Below are 20334 nucleotides of genomic sequence, written 5' to 3' on the forward strand. Positions count from 1 at the left end.
ATTGTGTTGATATATGCATTTGTATGGTCAATATATATCTGATCCTATATTGTTTACAATGATATATCTCTATTATTTGATGGTATTATGCTACTTTGAATCTACAGGTGCTCTTTGAAGCAGGACAAGTAAGGAAGCAGTGGCGAGATTCTGTCAAAGGAGAAATGAGACAATCAAGGAGCCAGGTGGAAGACTGAGGTTGGTACTCTCTGCTTCTTTCTCATATCTCTCTTGTAAAGGAAAAACAAGTTACTTTAATCTATCTTTTTCTAAGATAGCTACCCGTCTTAGTGGGACTAGCAGCTTTGCTTAGACAATAGATTTCCCAATAACAGGTACGATGAAAGGTCGAATTGGATGGATAATTCCTAGTAGAGGCTCAAAAAATTCTTGATGAGAGTGAAACAATGTTACAGAGGTGATCCATCAACGAGGTAGTTGAGTCACTTTGGCCCAAAAGAGGCCGCCACTAAAGATGAAATTTTTAGGCAGGAAGCTTATCATGTCCTATTTAAAGGAAAAACTAACACCAGGGATGGTGTTGTTCCCTAGGGGGAATATCTAACACCCTTCATCATTGTTAGTATTTCTTAAGTTACTTTCATTTATGTTTATTGTTTGAAGATTTAAGAACATATATGCTGAGTATAAACCCTAACTAGAATTTTGATAATTAAAGTTAGTTTTTATTTTATCTTAGGAAAAGTTTAAATCTAAGGGAATCTTGGAATTTGCTACAAAGAACCTAATTGAAATTTATTTTACAAGATAGTTAACAATGAACTACCTTTCTCTATTTTGAGATAAAAGATTATCTCAAAAGGAATAGAGCCAAGCAAGGAAAGAGAGAATGCTAGAGGCATGTGGTAATAAGGGAGAGGGAACTAGAACCTGCACATGAAGTTGCCCATGGGGCATTCTTGAGCTAGCCAAAGGGCCACTAGAAGCCTAATATTTTCTATAATTGTATGAGTTTTGGGATGGACCTTGGGGGTCTGATTGCCTATGAAATTTCCTATTGGGTGATTGATAAATAGTTTTTCTAGTACTAAAGAAGCTAGGGGGGAGAACCAGACATATTTAGTTCTAGTGGTTGTGCTGTTGCGGTATTTCTAGTGAATTACCACATAAACTAATACTATATGTAAGTGTTACAGTGGTTAACTGCATTGTGAAAATGTCTTAGTGATTACTATTCTTGTTTTAGATAAATAAAGTGAATCATATGGAACTACTACACTATGGGAACTTTTAAGACATTTTTTTAAGACAAAAGAAATCTTTTGTCTTAAAAAATGACCTTTTATTGTAGTTATTTTACATTAAAATTTAATACTAATTGAATTGTCTTAAATATAAACTTTAAGACAAAAGCAATTTGAGACAAAAATATTTTAAGACAAAACTTTATATTTAAGACAAAAATAATTTAAGACAAAATATTTTGAGACAAAACTTCATATTTAAGACAAAAGTAGTTTGAGACAAACACTTAAAGACAAAACTTTATATTTAAGACAAAAACAATTTAAGACAAAACTTTATATTTAAGAGAAAAACAGTTTGAGACAAAATTATTTTAAGACAATAGTCAATTTAGATGAAACATATTTAAGACAATTAACAATTAAGACACAAATATATCAATTTAAAACAATATTATCTAACAACTGCAAAATTGACTCTGATAGTGCACGCTAAGTCCGCCATCTTGCAGGCAACTATTGTCTTGCACCTATGCCAAGGTTGTTATTTTACTTACCATTCACGCTATCTTATATAAAGACAACAAATTGTTGGGCTCTTTGTTTTATGGGGGTAGTCGACTTAGAAGAACACAACAACTTTTACTCACAAGATTTATCGGACATCAATTCCTCTTTTGTCCCTTTCATATCTACTGATGCGATTAGAGACAACTTGTCTATTATTGCATTCGACACTGCTACATGGAGGGGGATTTTAAGACATCTTTTTAGGAGAAAATACATATTTTGTCTTCAAATTTTCAATACGAGGCACTAGTAAAAAAAGGTAAATGTAAAGGATTAGGGGTCTGCCTTCACATTGTTGATGGGTTCTTCACTAAGTGGAGTGATGGAGGTCAACAAAAACGGATGGGATTTAGGGCGATGGAGTCTGACAACAAACATGTGATTCATGAGAGGAGTGATGGAGGAACTTTTGCTGAACGTGGAATTAGCAGTATCATAGTTGGAGTACTTTTCAAGGTCTCCACCAATTTTGTTTTAATATGTGTTTCTTGACTATTTCATTTATTTTGAATGCTACTTCTATCTGTTGGTTGCTATTATAAGCACATTATTGTGCTGGAAATCTTGACTGTCATCGACAACATGGATTAGATTCACCTGAAGGATTGTTGAAAAATGTAGCAATAAATTCTTAATTTGATTTTTCCTTCATTAAATTGAGAAACAATGAATTTTCACATCAGTATACAAGTTGGATGCAATTAACTTGTGTGGCATGCCTTGTGTCACCCAGTTTATTGAGTAAATTCTAGTTAGAGGAGTTAGAGTTTAGTTAAGAATTTGTGATTTCTAATTTGTATCAATCAAAGTCAGTTATCTCGAGTCCTATTCAAGTAAACTAGTTCTAATTGTTGGAGGAACTCATGGAAGGTCAATCTTGCAGTGGGACTTCATTCAAACTCATTGATCATCTAGTTAACTGATCAATCATCTCAAAATAGTTAGTGCATGCAAAGAATTCAAGTTCCCCAGCCATGGTGGAGGTTCAAAGGTAGTGTAACATCAATTGTAGACTAGTCTTGAGTGTACAAGTGTTGCATGCAATCAGATGATCAACATTGGGAATTACGCAATCCATTTTGTAAAATTTCCTAAATAATAGCGGAATAATTTCTCGAGGAATTTCATAAGGAAATAAGGGCTCAAGAAAAGGCATAAATTGACTAAGTATGGGTCAAAGCTTCTCAATGAGTAGAGATAAAGGTTATTCAATTGCAGGTTGTGCTAGTTGAACAAAGAAAATGTAATACATCTATGTTCATCATATTAAAGCAAGCATACATTCAGGTTTTTACTAGATTTCTTTCCCCAAGAAATATACAGTGAGCATGTGTGTTATTTCTTATTGCATGTCTGAAATTTTTGTTCTAAGTTGGGAATTAAATTCCATAGTGTAGTAGACAACGTTTTTGTGTTGTAATTTTTATTAAAACTTTATGAGCAGTTGAAAATATACACCATAATTTCTACATGGTTTTAGAGAAAGATTAACATTAGAGTAGAAATTTCAAAGTTGTTTCTTAGGAGGTTCAAATTTACGATTCAGTGTAGCCACAGGAGAGGTGAAGCAGATCATGGTTCATGTGAAGAACTTGTATAAGCCAAATGTTGAAGACCATGTTGTATTAAACACTAAGGTGGAGAAAGTGCAGGTCGTGATGTTGATGAACTTTCGCACAAAATAATTCACCATTTGCATCATGGTACCTCAAATATTATACAAAAAATAACCACTGGCATCCCTGAAGGATTACTTAATCAGTAGGATGTACCAAAGGATGTACATTGCGGATGTACATAAAATCCACATTCCATGATTGGGACAATAAAGCACATGCAGTCTTAGAAAGGATCCACTATCATGTTTATAGACCTTTCTCAACAACCTCCACTTTCAAACACAAATATTTTGTCATTTTTATTGATGACTTCTCAAGGAAGTGTTGGATCTTCTTCATGTGGAAGAAAGATGAGACATTCTCCAAGTTCGTAGAATTCAAAACACCGGTTGAGAAAGAAGCTAGTAAGAAGGTGAAGCCTTTGTTGTAGTGGCTCCAAGACCCTCCAAAATTTTGGCCTGCACTTAAATTTCGAAGCCTACTATGGATATTGTGATTGATCATTCCTTAGTCACTTATTGGTAAGTTTATAATCTCAAGCTCCCCTTTTCGATCTCAAGAGTCATTCATGCTTTTATATTTACATAGAATGTGTCATCTTTGGCCATGGGGCTTATCGCTTGTCATGCAAAGGGAGGTTTGTTTTGGTTCAAGGGGAAATCTTTATAATAATGGGTTATCCTCACGACATAGACATGTTTCACACTCATTTCACATGCTCTTACACAAGTGTTGCCTTCATTCTCCCAAAGTATATCATGATAGCCGCAGTTGTCGTAAGTTGCCACAAAGGTTATTACATTAAGCGAAGTATGTGTTATATGTTCTGGATGGTCTATCTTGTATTGCTAAGTTTTCAAGTGTTTGATCGTAGTCAAATTTTATCACTATTCACATCATTTCCATTGATCATTTTAGAGTTTCCTTAGCAACCTACCCTCATCCAACTTTCCTTAACTATGCACTTCACATATGTAACCCTCAATATTCTCCCTTGCCTATTGGAACTATGCAATGTGTATGAATCCCAACTTCCATTAGCATTCAGAACTACGTAGTGGTTTCCTCCAATCTCCTTCCCTTTGCTAGAACCCAATATCTCCAAAAACTACGCAGTTTTGTCCCTTGACTACCCAGTTTGCCTTGCATCCTGAAACTATGTAGATATGTCTTCCCAGGGCCTCATATTATAGTAGTGCCTTGCATCCTAAAACTATGTAAATGTGTCCTCCCAGGGCCTCATCCCACAAGAGTCACTGCTCGCTGAAACTACACAATCACATCTCTTAGGGGCCACAAAGAAGGATTAAATGATAAATGACTCTCAAGGAGATGAGGAGAAAAATAAGTAGACCAAGGATCCAAAGGTATGATAGAATATCAGTACTACATGAAGACTCCATCTGATGAATAACCCTTTTGAGTCTAGGTATGGAAAACAAAGCACATGTTTTGAAATACACCTCTTAGTGTAGCTTAAAAGATTGCTTATCATTGTCATATCATATTTTCTTAAATGACATGCATGGTTGCAAAAAGTGAAATTCATTCCATTTTTTTCCTCTGCGTGTCTTTCTCCCTTTCATAGAAGATGAATAGTATTACCACTTGTCTATTTAACCTACAGAGGTTGTGACCAACACAATCTTATGACTAACCAGGCATAATGAAAGGCATTCTAAGTTGGATGAAAGGTGTTTTATGATATGTATATAGTCAATACAGTCCTTTTCATTACTCCTTTGTATTTATCCTTTCTTTGTATCTTGCATGTACCCTAACTGCCTGTTAGATTTGGCTACCTGTTGCTAGTAGTCTCTTAGCTCTTTCCTAACAAAGCAGGGGAAGGAATTTCCTTCAACCTAATTTCTTCGAGGCTCTTCGTAGAAAGTATAGATGTAAGAGAAGGAGATGTGGAATCTCACTATCAAACTCTTGAAAATACTTTGCATGTTCGAATCTATCCAAACAATTAAGCTTCCACTCAACAACATTGTCAATCATGGAAGACTCAAGAAAGGTAACATCTCTATATATTATAAAATTCTTATTCACTTCATCATAGACATGGCATTCTTTGGAGGTATGAGTACCCAAAGAAGATACAGTTGTGACTCCTTGCACTGAGTTTTTTAATATGTTCGTTAGGTATGAAGGCATAACAGTAGGAACCAAAAACCCTGAGATGCCTCACCGAAGGAATGTTTCCATACCACGTTTCATATGGAGTTTTGTTTCTGATAGCATGAGTGGACACCTATTATTTATATACACAACACATAGAACCACATCAACCCAAAACCTTATGAATCTAACATGTTAAAAATGCCAAGTTCATAGTGAAAGTAATACATTCTAGTGAACTGTGTTGTAAAATGCAACAAGAAATTCTCAATTTGATTTTTCCTTGATTAATTTAAAAAAAATAGAATTTCCACATCAACAGACAACTTGGATGATGTTAACTTGTGTGACATGGCTTGTGTCACCTAGTTTACTCAGTAAATTCGAGTTGGAGGAGTTAGAGTTTAGTTCTACATATGTGATTCCTAATTTGTAGCAATAAAGGTCAATTATCTGAGGTTGTTGTTAGTTAAACTAGTTCTAACTTTTGGAGGAACTAGTGGAAGGTCATTTAAGCAGTGGGACTTTAGTCAAACTTAGTGATCATCTAGTTAACTGATCAATCAACCCAAAATAGTTAGGGCATGCAGAGAAGTCGAGTTCCCTAAGATTGGTGGAGATTCCAAGGTAGTTTTAATTTCTTGTAGCTCACACATTTGCAAGAACTTACTATAACCATAGTGGAGGAGGTAGCTTGAGTAGGATATTGTTGTCAAATTCTAGAGGGAATGATTGTTGGTAGCGTTAATATACTACGACCAATTTGTTTTGCAGCACACTTCAATGTTTTGGGCAGGGTTTTTGAGGGTGGATAATTGTTTTCTATGGCTTTTGGGTATGCACGTCCTCACTAACTATCTTGGGAGGTCTATAATATTTCCTTGCATGCACGTCCTCACTAAATATGTTTTGGGATGTATGTACAAGTTCCTTGCAAATTTTTGTTTGTCAAGTCTTAACTACTTATGATCTTAGGTTCTCACAATAATCTGATAGTTTATGGCACTCTCCAAATCACCATTCCTGAAAGTATCCAACAAAACAACTTGCGAGGAAGATGAGAAGGGCACACTCTTATGGAACTAGCCTAGAACTAGTGCAATTGGATGGTCCCAAGGGTTTTAGAGATGTATTAGTCTAATTTCGCCCGTTCAGATTGAGTAAGGTTGGTCTTGTATTGAACTGACCTTCAAACACCAAAGTGACTAGTTCTCTACTAAACTGACCAATTCTGAACAATGTAGTGCAACATAACTAATGAAAACCACATTTTTTTTGAATAAAGAATAGTTAAAAGGGAAAAAAATATCTTAACCCTAGGGCCCTACAAAACCTAACCCTAGTAATTAATGGTAATACTTGAGTTTTAATGATAAATTAAAAGTTGACATTCTCCTTACCTTTCCTTTTTGAAAAGGAAAGATAAGGATAATGTCAACTTTTACTTAAATTTTTAATATTAACATTAATTGTTTTAGGTTGTTTCAAAGTGGTTCCAACTTCATTTAATTTTCAGAAAGTCAAATTTTAGATCCCATTCAAAACTTAGTGGTGACTGTTTGAACCGCTTCTTTGTAATGAGTCCTAGACTTTGACATCAATTTTTCATGTGCATTTATTGCATAATCATCTTCCTCGTGAGACTTTTCAGCAGAAGTTGATCTTTAATCCATTGCAAGCACTAGACCTAGCTTAGGGAACCTTCAAATAGCCCTCCAAAGTTGCTCCTCAATATTGAAATTTTCTTTAGAAGCAAGCTTTCATTTTATCCATTAGATAATTTTTTCCACTCTGACAGTCCGACGACACCCTTGCTAGCATATTCTTGACAATCCATCTCATCTTTACTGATATGTTATAAACACTCTTAAATCTTGTGTCTCCAGTATAAAAGAGGAAGAACCAGAAAAGGCCTTCCTGGCCCTCTTCTCAACCCATAATATGTTTAGCTTCTCCCTTGTCTAGAATGGAAAATCTTAAACACATTCTCATGACGTGCATTCAGGGAGGCATAATTCACTACTACTTTACATCAAATTACCCCCCTATCATTCCCTTAACCTTTACATGCTAGCATATATTTTCCTTGTGGATGACTGCTAAGCTTCCCATCCATATTTTGCCTCCCTCTACTACCCTCATGAACCTGATAAGGTGAATTTAAGCAATCTCACTGTATATTAGATAAACAACCCATCCAACCGGGTAGATAGAGTTGAGACCCTTTTAGAAACTAAATACATCCCTCCACAATGATATTCCCCTCTCCAGCAACATCATCATGTTGTCTTCAAGATCTATCATTCCCATGACCACCATAAATTTCCCAGTCCTTCACTTACATCTTTGGTAATTTCATCATTCAGATCACTTATATATGGTTGTATTGTTGCTTGTGTTATGATTTCCTTTAATTGAAATATCTCCCTAGTAGGCACGAGTAACCAAATTCAAGTTCTTATTGAACTCTTGTGTTAAGATACTTAATTTTCATTTTGACCTATTTGGTCTCAAATTCTAGTGTGGTTGGTTTACCAGTTGACTACTAGCACTCACCAAGTGGTTATTGATGACCATAGTTAGTTTAGAGTGAACGTTGGACTTTGCATTAAAAACCAAGCCCCAATAATATGCAATTATCATGGATCATTTCAAAGCTCATACTTTTCTACAAAGGGATACACTATTTTCATTCATCAAGAAAAGTTATATGAGAAAGAACCAAGTGGTTATGCTTTTCAACATTTTCACCTACATTTCCTATCTATCATTTTCTTTCTGAATGGGAAAGTTGGGTTTTTGGTATTTTCAAATTAAAGTTCTACATTGGTGGTGATCATATAGCATTTTGGTATCCTTCTAAAATCTTGTTTGGTATGTGCAAAACAAGCATTGGTGCAGCCTTTAGTGGTGCAATTTTTAAAGATATGCAAATTATATATTGATTTAAGATATGCAATGTTCAATATCTACATGATACATTTTCTTGATATTCCATTCATAAATTTGAAGTTTGTAACAAGTATAAATTTTACTAATTATTTATTATATTGATTATTACAAAATTGAAGACAAAGGAACAATAATACATAATGTAGGTTTATGTGAATGGAAGATCTTATGACAAAGGAATGATTATATAATGATAGGTGGAACATAGGGGTTGAGTTCCTTACCATCGATGTATTCTATATGAGGAGGGAGAAGAAGGAGAAGATGGCATCACTTTTTCTTGTGTAATTGAGGACAGTGCTAAGAAGAGACAACATAGTAATGGATTGATGGGTTACACGTGACTTGTTTTTGAAATATATAGAGCAATAAGGTCTATGGCTAGGTGAAGAGTAGAACTCCAAATATTTTTTTGCAATAATCAACCTTGAGTTAATAGAATGTCATATTTGCATAGACCTTTGTGAGAGTACTCTATTCTAGGTGATGATAGAGTACATCATTTCCTTATTGGAAGTAATTAAACTTTTATCATGGTACAATTTAATTATAAATATTTAAAATACTAGATGTTTACAATCAATTTTATAAAGGGTTATGGGCTTCTTAATTTTTTTGCCGGAATTTTAAATATTGAGATAGAAATTTGTAACGAGAATATAATGACCTCAATTCCTTGTGAATGCTATAAGTATCTACTATGTGTATTTTCTTCAAATCAAATAGAAATATGATCAACTTTTCTTTTGCTAACAAAAAACACACAAACATATTTTATTATATAGGATTTTTTGTTATTGTTAACAAAATTATTATCAACCATTGTTTATTTATAAAATAACATTTATTAAACTATATAACGAATTATTAAATTGATAACTATTTAATATGGGTTGACATTTATTGATGTTTCTATGGATCATCTTAAGATGTTGTGGACTATTTAAAAGTCACTTCACCAGTAAGTCAAGTTTTCATGTCTCCTTCTCATGTTTATACAAAATAAAGTAGAGAATGGATGGCAATATTTAATACAATATCACATTAGTTTTTCACATTATCACATTAGTTTATTGGTTGTCATTTATTTATATGAGCATGCAATTGAGGAATGGAAATGGCATCCAAACGAGAGACCATGAAATTAACAAACCTTGGACTTGGTGTGAGATCTCTACCTTATACTCTTATTTTCTTAGGAGTTTCTCCTATGATATGGATGTGCAAAGAGCCTTTCTATGATATATTACATGAACTATAGATGATGAAAATCAATCACTCATTTCTTTATCTAGTTTGTCTTGTGCTAAAAATATCAACATACCATTCCATTTTCTATGCAAAACCATTAGAGAAGTGGGTGGACATGCAAAGGGCATTTTTTGTGATATATTGCATGAACTATAGATGATGAAAATCAATGTCACTCATCGCTTTATCTAGTTTGTCTTGTGCTAAAAGTATCAACATACCATTCCATAGGTGAATATATTATTAAGACCCCCTAGTGGAACCATTAATGAAGATGATCCCAAATAATAAGCACAATACCCTTTGTCCAAAGTATCTTCATCCCATCATGATCTAGTTTAGAAATATAGTTTAGTGAAAGAAATATACTTTCACTACGGAAAGGGGTCAAAGAGTTGTAAGAAAATAAATGCTTCCATTATCATGAATACAGACACTGTGCCATGAAGTGCCCACAGAAAAATACAAGCAAGAAGACCTTAGGAGGAGCAGCAGGTGAAGGCTTGGCTTCACAGTTTGACCTTGACATTACCCTTATCACATGCATGTCCGACACAGTGATGGGGAGCATGTGGTACTTGGACTCAAGTGCATTTTTCCAGATGACAAGGTGTATAGATTTTTTCAGTGATCTAGAAGAGAAAGATCTCCAGATGCACATCGAGCTAGGGATGACCAAAGGTACAAGATGACTGGTATTGGTACAATCACTTTTCAGAGGGAGTCAGGCTCCCCTCCTAGGCTCAAGGATGGCATGTTTTTCCTAGGCCTAAAGAAAAATCTCATCTTTTAACTATCGTTTTGGAAGATCATGGATAAGATGTGATCTTCAACAAAGGAAAAGAATTCTTGAGACACATAGCCACGGGACAGGTGAAGAATATCAGGGTTTGTATGAATAATGTGTATAAGTTAGCTATGGAAGATTGTGCTGCATTAAGCACTAAGGAAGAGAGAGTGCATGACCGCGATGTAGGTAAACTTTATCACATAACACTTGGCCATTATCATCATGGAACCTTGAATATTATACAACAAATATCCACTAGCCTCCCTAAAGGAGAACTTGAGCAGTAGGATGTATGCAAAGGACGTATCTTGGGGAAGTACATAAAATATGCATTCCGTGATCGGGACAACAAAGCATGTGCAATACAAGAAAGGATCCACTCTAATGTCTGTGGACCTTTCTTCATAGCGTCCACTGCCAAAAACAAATATCTTCCCCTTTTTATTCATGACTTTTCACATAAGTGTTGGATCTCTTCATGTAGAAGAGAGATGGGACGTTCTCCAAGTTCGTAGAATTCAAGGCACTGGTTGAGAAAGAAACCAACAAGAAGGTGGAGGCCCTTGGGAGAAAAATGGAGGTGAGTATGTGTTGAATGAATTTAAAAATTTATGTGTGAAAGAAGGCATTCGATGAGAGCTAACGACACCTGACAACAAACATCAAAATGGGGTGGTTGATAGAAAGGACCATATCATTTTGGGAGAAATTAGGGTGATGTAGCATGACCAATGCCTACCTCAACATTTTTGGGTTGAGGTAGGGAATACAACAGTTTGTTTGCAGAACTGAAGTCCTCATCACACTCTTGGCATGGTTACACCGAAGGAGGCCTTCTTGGGAAGAATGCTGGATGTGTCACACTTCAAGATTTTTGAAGCCTCTTTTTATTACCATGTCTCCAAAGAATCAAGGAATAAGCTTAAGTCAACCATATAATTGGGCGTATTTGTGGGTTACAAAGAAACTCCCAACAACTACCATGTGTACTTTCCATCAATCAGAATGATAGTTGTGCAAAGGGATGTAAATTTTGATGAGGAGAAAGCTCTGTGGTGCTCTCTTAAGAGGGAGCTTTAGATCCTACCAAAATATGAGCTTTTAGCTCCAAAGGAGGAACCTAATGAAGTTGTAGAGAAACCACAAATTGAGGACCAGAAAGTGGAGAAATTCACTCAAGCAAAACCATCCAAATAAGGTAGAAAATGAACTAAGGATTTTGATAGAATTGTGCAAGATGCAATGGATAATGTGCGATATCCTTCAAATTTACGTAATAAAAGGAGGTCACCTAAGAGATACACTGGCTACATGTTTCTTAGGAATAAGCTTATAGAAATTGAGACATCATATTTTGAGGAAGAAAAAGATAAACCTATACGAGATGAAGCAAATATCTGTGGTGCTCAACTCAACAAAAGCATAATACATGGATGCAAGTCAAGAAAAATTTGAGGCGATATGGAGAAGAAAGATACTTGTTGGACTATTTGGTCAAATGATGGATCAAATTGTGATAATGAGAGTTGCATCAAAATCTCTGCGTATCTTGTATTTCACGATCCATGACAGCATATAGATATCCAATATCACCATTTATGGGACTGTGTGCATAGGCGAATGATGTTGCTACACTCCATTCTGACAAAGGAGAAATATGTTGAAATTTTGACAAAATCTTTGTCAAGATGGAAGTTTGAGTTCCATAGGTGCAAGATAGGGGTGCCTGATAATCCATTTCTTGCAGAGACAAATGCAATGACAAATTCTCAATTTGATTTTTCCTTGATTAAGTTGAGAAAATTTGAATTTCCACATCAATAGATAGCTTGGATATAGTTAACTTGTGTGACATGGCTTGTGTCACCAGGTTTACTTAGTAAATTTGAATTGGAGGAGTTAGAGTCCAATTAAGAATGTATGATTACTAATTTGTAGCAATCAAAGTCAGTTCTCTCAAGTTGTTTTCAGTTAAACAAGTTCCAAATGCTTAAGGAACTAGTGGAAGATGTTGGGGATGTCTACTTGGCTTCTTCAAGTACACATGTAGACCATTCTCCTACTTGTTGTTTTCTTTCCACAGGGGTCACAAGAGAACTTAGTAATTTTCCATCCCGAAAATGCCCATTGTCTCTCTACACAAAGAGAACTTCTTAGAGCTCACAGATTTTGTCAATGCATCTGTTGTATTATTCAAAGTGTCCACCTTTACTAGCAACACCTTTTTGTCTTCTATCATATCCCTCACAAAGTGATATTGAATATCAATGTGCTTTTTCTTTGAATGATATGTAGGTTTCTCTTCCAAGAAAATTGCACTATGGCTGTCACAGTCTATCCTTATAACTTCATGTACTAACCCCATACTTGAACACAATCTTTGCAACCAAACTGCTTCCTTGCTTGCATGAGTGGCTACCATGTATTCTACCTCCGTAGTTGATAGTGCCACTATAGATTGTTTCTTACTCATCCAACTGACTGCACATCCAAATAGGTTAAACACATAACCACTTGTAGATCTTCTCTAATACAAATCTCGAGCCCAGTCTGCATCAACAGAGCCACGAATATCTAGCACTCTATCCAATCCTGGTCTTCCTTGGTAGCACAGACCGCAACCACTAGTGTCACGCAAATACCTGAAAACCTACTTCACTATTGTCCAATTCTCCTTTCCTAGTTTTGACATAAACCTACTCAATACTCCCACTGCATGTGCAATGTTTGATCTAGTACAGACCATTGCATACATCAGGCTATCGATTGCACTTGCATATGGAACAAAGGACATGTCCACTTCCTCTTCTTTTGTCTTCGAAAATTGTTCAGCAGATAACCTCACACCTAATGGAATAGGAACCTTCATCGGTTTACTATCCTGCATATTAAACCTCTACAGTATTGTCTTGACATACTTCCTCTGGTTTAACCAGAGCTTCCTCTTTGCCCGATCTCTTTTAATTTCCATGCCCAAAATATAGTTTGCAGCACCAAGATCTTTCATGTCAAATTTGGAGGACAATTGGGTCTCCAAATCCCGGATAATTTCTTTGTCATTTCCAACTAGCAACATATCATCCACATACAAGACCACATAAATAACACAGTCACCAATTAATTTAAAATACACATAGTTATTTTCTTTGCTTCTGGTGAAGCCAATTCCCCGTATAAATGTATCAAATTTCTGATACCACATCCTTGGTGACTGTTTTAACCCATACAAAGACTTCTTTAACTTGCATACCAGTTCTTTCCTACCCTTCACTGCAAAGCCTTCAGGTTGCTCCATGTAAATTTCCTCTTCTAGATCCCCATGAAGAAATTTTGTCTTCACATCCATCTGTTCTACCTCAAAATCAAAAGTAGTGGCAAAGAATAAAAGTAATCTAATAGAAGTTACCTTGGCAATAGGAGAAAAGATATCACCAAAATCAATTCTCAGCACCTAGGAATAGCTTTTTTCTACCAACCGAGATTTGTATTTCTCCACCTTTCCTTCTGCATTTGTCTCCTTTTTGAACACCCATTTGCTACCAATAGGTTTCCTTATAGCCAGAAACTCCACCATATCCCAAGCCTCATTTTTGTGAAAAGATCCCATTTCATCAACCATGGCCTCTTTCCAGAGTTTTCCATCCTCTGAATCTACTGTTTCATTCACAGTTCTGGGATCATCATCAGTAACAGACAAAGAAAAAATTGAACAGAAAGTAGATAGACTATACCTTTCTAGCTGCCTTCTTTCTCAAACTGATCTTCTCATAGCCAGAGTTTGTGGCTCTTCATCTTGTGATTCCTCGTCTACTGTAGAGTCTCATTCTTCCTCCTTTAGCTCAAACTCTATCTTTTTAGGTTCCTTTGGTTGAATTTCATGTTTAATAACATCTTTCACCTTTCTGAATGCCACATCTCAGCTGTACACAACTTTCCTTGTTACTGGGTTCCAAAGCTTATAACCTTTTAAACGAACCTTATACCCAATAAAGATGCACTTTTCAGATTTACTATCCAACATGGTTCATTTCTCCTTTGGAACATGTACATATGCATCACATCCAAATACCCTCAGATGTGAAAGAGAGGGTTTCTTACCAGTCCATACCTCTTGTGGAGTCTTATCCTCCAACGTTGATGAAGGTGACCTATTGACTAGGTAACATGCTTTATCCACTGCCTCTGCCGAGAATTCCTGTCCCAACCTAGCACCATTGAGCATGCTTCTTACCCTTTCCATCAACGTCTTATTCATTCTTTCTGCAACACCATTTTGCTAAGGTGTATATGGAGTAGTATTTTGTCATGCTATACCACACTTCTTATAGAATTCTTCAAATTCCTTACTGCAAAATTCTCCATCGTTATCTGTCCTCAACACTTTTATCTTCTTCTTTGTCTAGTTTTCCACCAAAGCCTTAAATTATTTAAACCTGTCAAAGACATCAATGATACATAGTACACGAACTTATCCAGTGATGGAACCTTCACAGGTCCAAACACATCACTGTGCACAATTTCTAATATTTGTTTCGCCCTCTTACTACCGGAGGGGAAAATCACCCGATTCTGCTTCCCATATACACAATTTTCACAAAAATCAAAATCCAGAGAGCTATTACTCACACCTTCTACGATACCTTTACCCTGAAGTATCTGAAGGCCCTTTTCTCCAATATTTCTAAGACTTTAATGCCACAGCATGGTCTTCTCTCCAGAGACCACTAGATTTTCTGCTCCACTTTCAAGAACCACAGAACTATTGCACCCATCAACAACAATGTTACCTTGCAACTTGTACAGAGTTCCAATCCAAACTCCCCACATCAATACCAGTGCTGCCCGAACCATCTTACACGTATCCTTCTCGAACACTGTTTTTACACCTGCATCATCCAGCTTGCTAACAAAAATCATATTTTTGGCTAATGCAGGAATATGTAGAACAATTGGAAGTGTTCTAACCCTTCCACCTTGCAACTTCAACATTAACTTTCCACAACCAACGATTCTAGCCTTCCTGTCATCCCCCAAGAAGACATCACCACCATCGTATTTCTCATAATTGCAGAACCACTCTCTACGGGAGTGAAGTGAAAGGATGCACTTAAGTCAATCAACCATGCCTCATGATGTACATGTGTACTTTAAGAAGCCAAGTACACATCCCCACCTTCATCTGAGGTGGTTTTCGCCTCTGTAGAAGGAGCCTCATGAGATCCCTTTCCTTTGTCAGGAGCTTTAGATTTACAATCCCTTTTGTAGTGCACTTCTTTTCCACATTTCCAGCACAACACCTTTAAAGGTTTTCTTGGAGATTTAGATCTCCCACTCGATGACTTATTTTTATTTCTGTTCTGGGTCCCTCCTCGTACAAACAAGGCATCACCATTTTGGCTCTCCATATTTTTCCATCTCATCTCCTCCGTCAGCAATGATGAGACTATTTCATCAAAATGCAAGGTAGTTACACTGCTACCTATTGCAATAACCAGACTATCCCACGAGTCTGGTAGAGAACACAACATACTAATGCACTTATCTTCATATAAAATTTTAATATCAATAGATGCTAACTGACTTACCACAGTATTAAATGCATTCAAATGTGTTGTCACCAAGTCTCCATCTTTCATCCTCAGGTTATACAGCTTTTTCCGAATGAACAGTTTATTCACTAGAGACTTAGATTGATACAAAGTCCCTAACTTGTCCCACAAAGCCTTCGTTGTAGCTTCCCCTGATACATTCAACAATACTGAATTTGAGACACACAACCTTATTGTGCTCTTTGCCTTCCGATCCAACTTCTTGCATTCTTCATCTGACACTCTCGTTGGTTTAGTACCCGGATCTACCGTGATCCATTGGTCTTTATCTACCAACAGATCCTCCATCTTGAGTTTTCACAACTCAAAACTCTAACCATTAAATTTCTCGATCTCTATCTTTCCACTACTTGCCATCTTCTTTCACCACCAGAATTGATTTCGTAGATCTCCCACTAAACAGGGTTTACCATAGGCCTGGGAAAAATCCCTCAACAACAAAGGCGTCCCCTTGAAGCCAAAATATCGTTGATACCAAATTTAGGTTTTAACCCTGTACAGAAATTACCTGCATACGAATTCTGAAACATAGAAAATAAACAATCAAGATCATAACACATATAACACATATACGTAGAGATTTTCCCCTGGATCCCTACCAGCTTGATTTTTCATTATGTTCCTTCCAATGTTACAATACGTATTTATACATGCCTAAGCATCCAATATCATGGACCGAAAACCATCGCGTCCAAAAAACATGTGCGAAAATCATGCACAAAACCATAGGTGGGTCCTCCCAACCTAACATAGGGTCCAAAACCAAAATTTTTCGGGACGCTGCCCCGGACCCCATAAAGTGGGGTTATGGGTGCCCTTCAAACCCTGTGTTAACTACGTGGAAAGAATATAACAGAAGACAAATTATGCAGTGGGACTTGAGTCAAACTCAGTGATAATACAGTTAACTGATCAATCAACCAAAAATAGCCAGTGCGTGGATAATTCGAGTTCCCCAGCTGTGGTGGAGATTCCAAGGTAGAGTCACATCAACTGTAGACTAGTCTTAAGTGTATAGGTGTTGCATGGAATTAGATTATCAACCTTGGGAATTTCATAATCCATTTTGTAAAAATTCCTAAATAAGAGGAGCCTAATTTCTGAAGGAATTGTGCAAGGAAATATGGGCCCAAGCAAAGGTAGAAATTTACTAAGTCTGGGTCAGAGCTTCTCAGTGAGTAGAGAGACATGTTATTCACTTGTGTTAGAAAACTAGAAAGAAAAACACGAATAGAATTAACTAGTAGCTCACAGGTGAGCAAGCTGCACCTGGAGACTTCAAAAACAAGAGCGTAGAATCTCATGTTCAATTAACCAAAGATGTGACAATAAATACATCTCAAAAGAATAGGGAGGTGAGAACAAACTCCTACAACCTAGGAACTAATCCTAACTTAAGGAGTTACATTACAACAATGTAACCATTTCTCCATTAATACAATATAATATTAATTATTTTCAACTCTCCCCCTTAATAGGTAAAGGATTATCATGAATTTCTAACATCCCCCTAACATCCCCCTAAATAATTTAATCTTCACTTTCCTAATAGGATTTTTAAAAATATCAGCCATATTGTCACATGTTTTACAGAATTTAATAAAAATTTCTTTTGACTGGACCTTTTCTATTACAAACTGAAACTGAGTATATATGTGTTTCGTGTTCTTATGAAACACTTGATTGTTTGCCAGCTTAATGGAACTCTGGTTGTCATAATTTATGATGGTAACTTCTTTCTACTCGTCTCCTACATTATGCTGAAGCCTCCTCAACTAGATAGATTCACATGTCACTACACATACTGCTTGGTACTCAGGTTCAGCTGAAGATAAAGACATAGTGCTCTGCTTTTTGCTGCTCCATGCTATTACCCTAGATCCAATACTGAATGCATAACTTGTGGTAGCTCATTGAACATCCAAGTTACTCGCTCAATCAGAGTTTGAAAAACCTAAGTTAAAGTAACATTAGATGTATCAGTGTATAAAATACCATAATCACTAGTACCATGAAGATAACTCAATTCACATTTTGTAGCAACCCAATGACTTTCAAGATGTTTAGACATAAAATGTCTCAACACAATAACAAAATATGTTAAGTTTGGTATAGTTATAGTCAAATATATCAGACTACCAAATAGGTGCCTATAGAAAGTACCATCCACCTACTTGGAGCCATCGTCTTTACATAATTTTAGGTTCTGCTACAAAGGTACTGATTATGTCTTACACTATTCCATTATCAAATTTTTAAGAAGCCGTCTGACATACTTCAGTTAAGTAAGGAAAGTCTGCCCAAACTCTCTCCACACTTCCAGAGCTAGACAATAACGTAAGCTTCGAAGGCCTTTCATCTCAAAAACCTATGAGATCTACAATTTGATTTCTTTGATTATTGCATCTCCATTGCCTATTATAATCATGCCATGCTTCATAATTCTCCAGCTACTTAGAACCAAGTGAAGGTCGACCAAAGAAACGTTGTAAAAAACATGAATGATTAGAATACAAGCCATACCTTTTGTTTCGAAGATGCACTTATATTTGAAGCCCAAGTTTGAAGAGAAATTAAATGCATCATTCCTTTCTTCTTGCCTACATATTTAATAAAGGAACAGGAAGGACTTTTAGAATTCATGAATAAGATATTCCAGCCAAAATGATAAGGAAAAAGTTTCATTACAGGTAATCTATCAGGATTTTATTGTAGTAACACCCCAAAAATCCTACAGGACTTACATGTTCATTATACAAAAATTGTAATGCATGGCCACTTTGTTAGTGAGGTTGGTTGTCATATCCATTATTTTTTGAAATGCGAGACTAGAGAATTGAGATATTAGATCTTCATTTTTTACTGGTGCAATATTGTTTAGCTGAGCCCTAACACCAAGCACGCTAATAAAACCACATATGGTTTACAAATATAGAGTTGAATTTCCAATTTCCCTGCTCTTTGAATGTAATGAATGTGAGTTCGCAAGGCGATATAGCTATTTCATTTGAAATCACATATTCAATTTTTGTTGTTTGAGGAAAAATCATTAATACCTAGAGGCCTATACTCTGTTCTATCTTGCAAGGTAGGATTCTTGCAAGCCTGGTAAGCCTCTCTGAAATCAACATCTTCTCTATAAATTTATTTCATAAAATCAAACCCCATTACATGGATTTGAATTTAAAGGGCTCCAATCCATCAAATGGTGTGTGGTCATGGCGTACAAATGAGTTATATTTGTGGTTGTGGGAAGTGGAGACATTCTCAAGAGGAGGTTATGTGTGTCTTTCAAGCCAACTAGTGTGAGGCAATCTAGAACTTGGTTGAGTTTGGGATCAAGAACCTCACAACAATTTTGGCCATAATTATACATAGGGGATGTTGTGAAGATGACCTATTTAAAGGGTAATAGTCATAGGTTGATTGAGCATGACCTCAGATATGATGAGAGCCATGATAAAGTTAAGGTACATGATGGAAAGGTAAATGGAAAAAGTAGGAGAAAATTCAAAATTTTGCTTGGAACAATATAAAGGTGGAGGAAGAATAAATCTTCTTGTCAAAAGAGGGAGAGAAGTCAAAAGAGTTTCTTATAGTAGGAAGGATAAAGGTGAAATAAGGGGGGCGGGGGATCAATTTCTAGTGGAATTACAAAATATGTATACATATAAGTGGGAGTAGTAAATGGAATTATCCTAACCTACTTAGGCAACATGACTCTTATGTTTTCTTCGAGATTTGGGGTGACCTAGAAGCTTAGGAGTTTGAATGATTAATCCAATGGTTGAAACCATAAAGATATCAACATTTCTACATTTTCTATAGAAATAGAGTAGATATGATCAACTAAGAATAAAATTATTAGGAAAGTATGGGAGTTGTTGTTATGTTTGAGAACAAACTAAGAATATAGGAAGGTTGAGAAGTGAGGGAGAAAGTTTAAACATTAATTAATTTGGATATGTTTGATGTGAACTAAAAGGGGTGATTAAGGAGTGTTAGTTGATTATTAAAGGAGGGAACCTAGTTTGAATGGGGCTAATTTAAGTAAACCAACTTAAGAAACTAAACAAAATAGAGAAGAAGGAAAAAAAGTTGGGTTTAGTACTAAGAAGAGATGACTTAGATGAGAAAGGCTAGAAAACAAGGGAAAATGAGAAGAGTTAAAAAACATGACTTAGATGAGAAGAGTAAAAAATAAGAGAGGAAAT

Source organism: Pinus tabuliformis, chromosome 7 (genome assembly GCF_031772625.1).
Source record: "Pinus tabuliformis cultivar Carrire ecotype Pingquan chromosome 7, CPIR1, whole genome shotgun sequence".
Lineage (NCBI taxonomy): Eukaryota > Viridiplantae > Streptophyta > Pinopsida > Pinales > Pinaceae > Pinus > Pinus tabuliformis.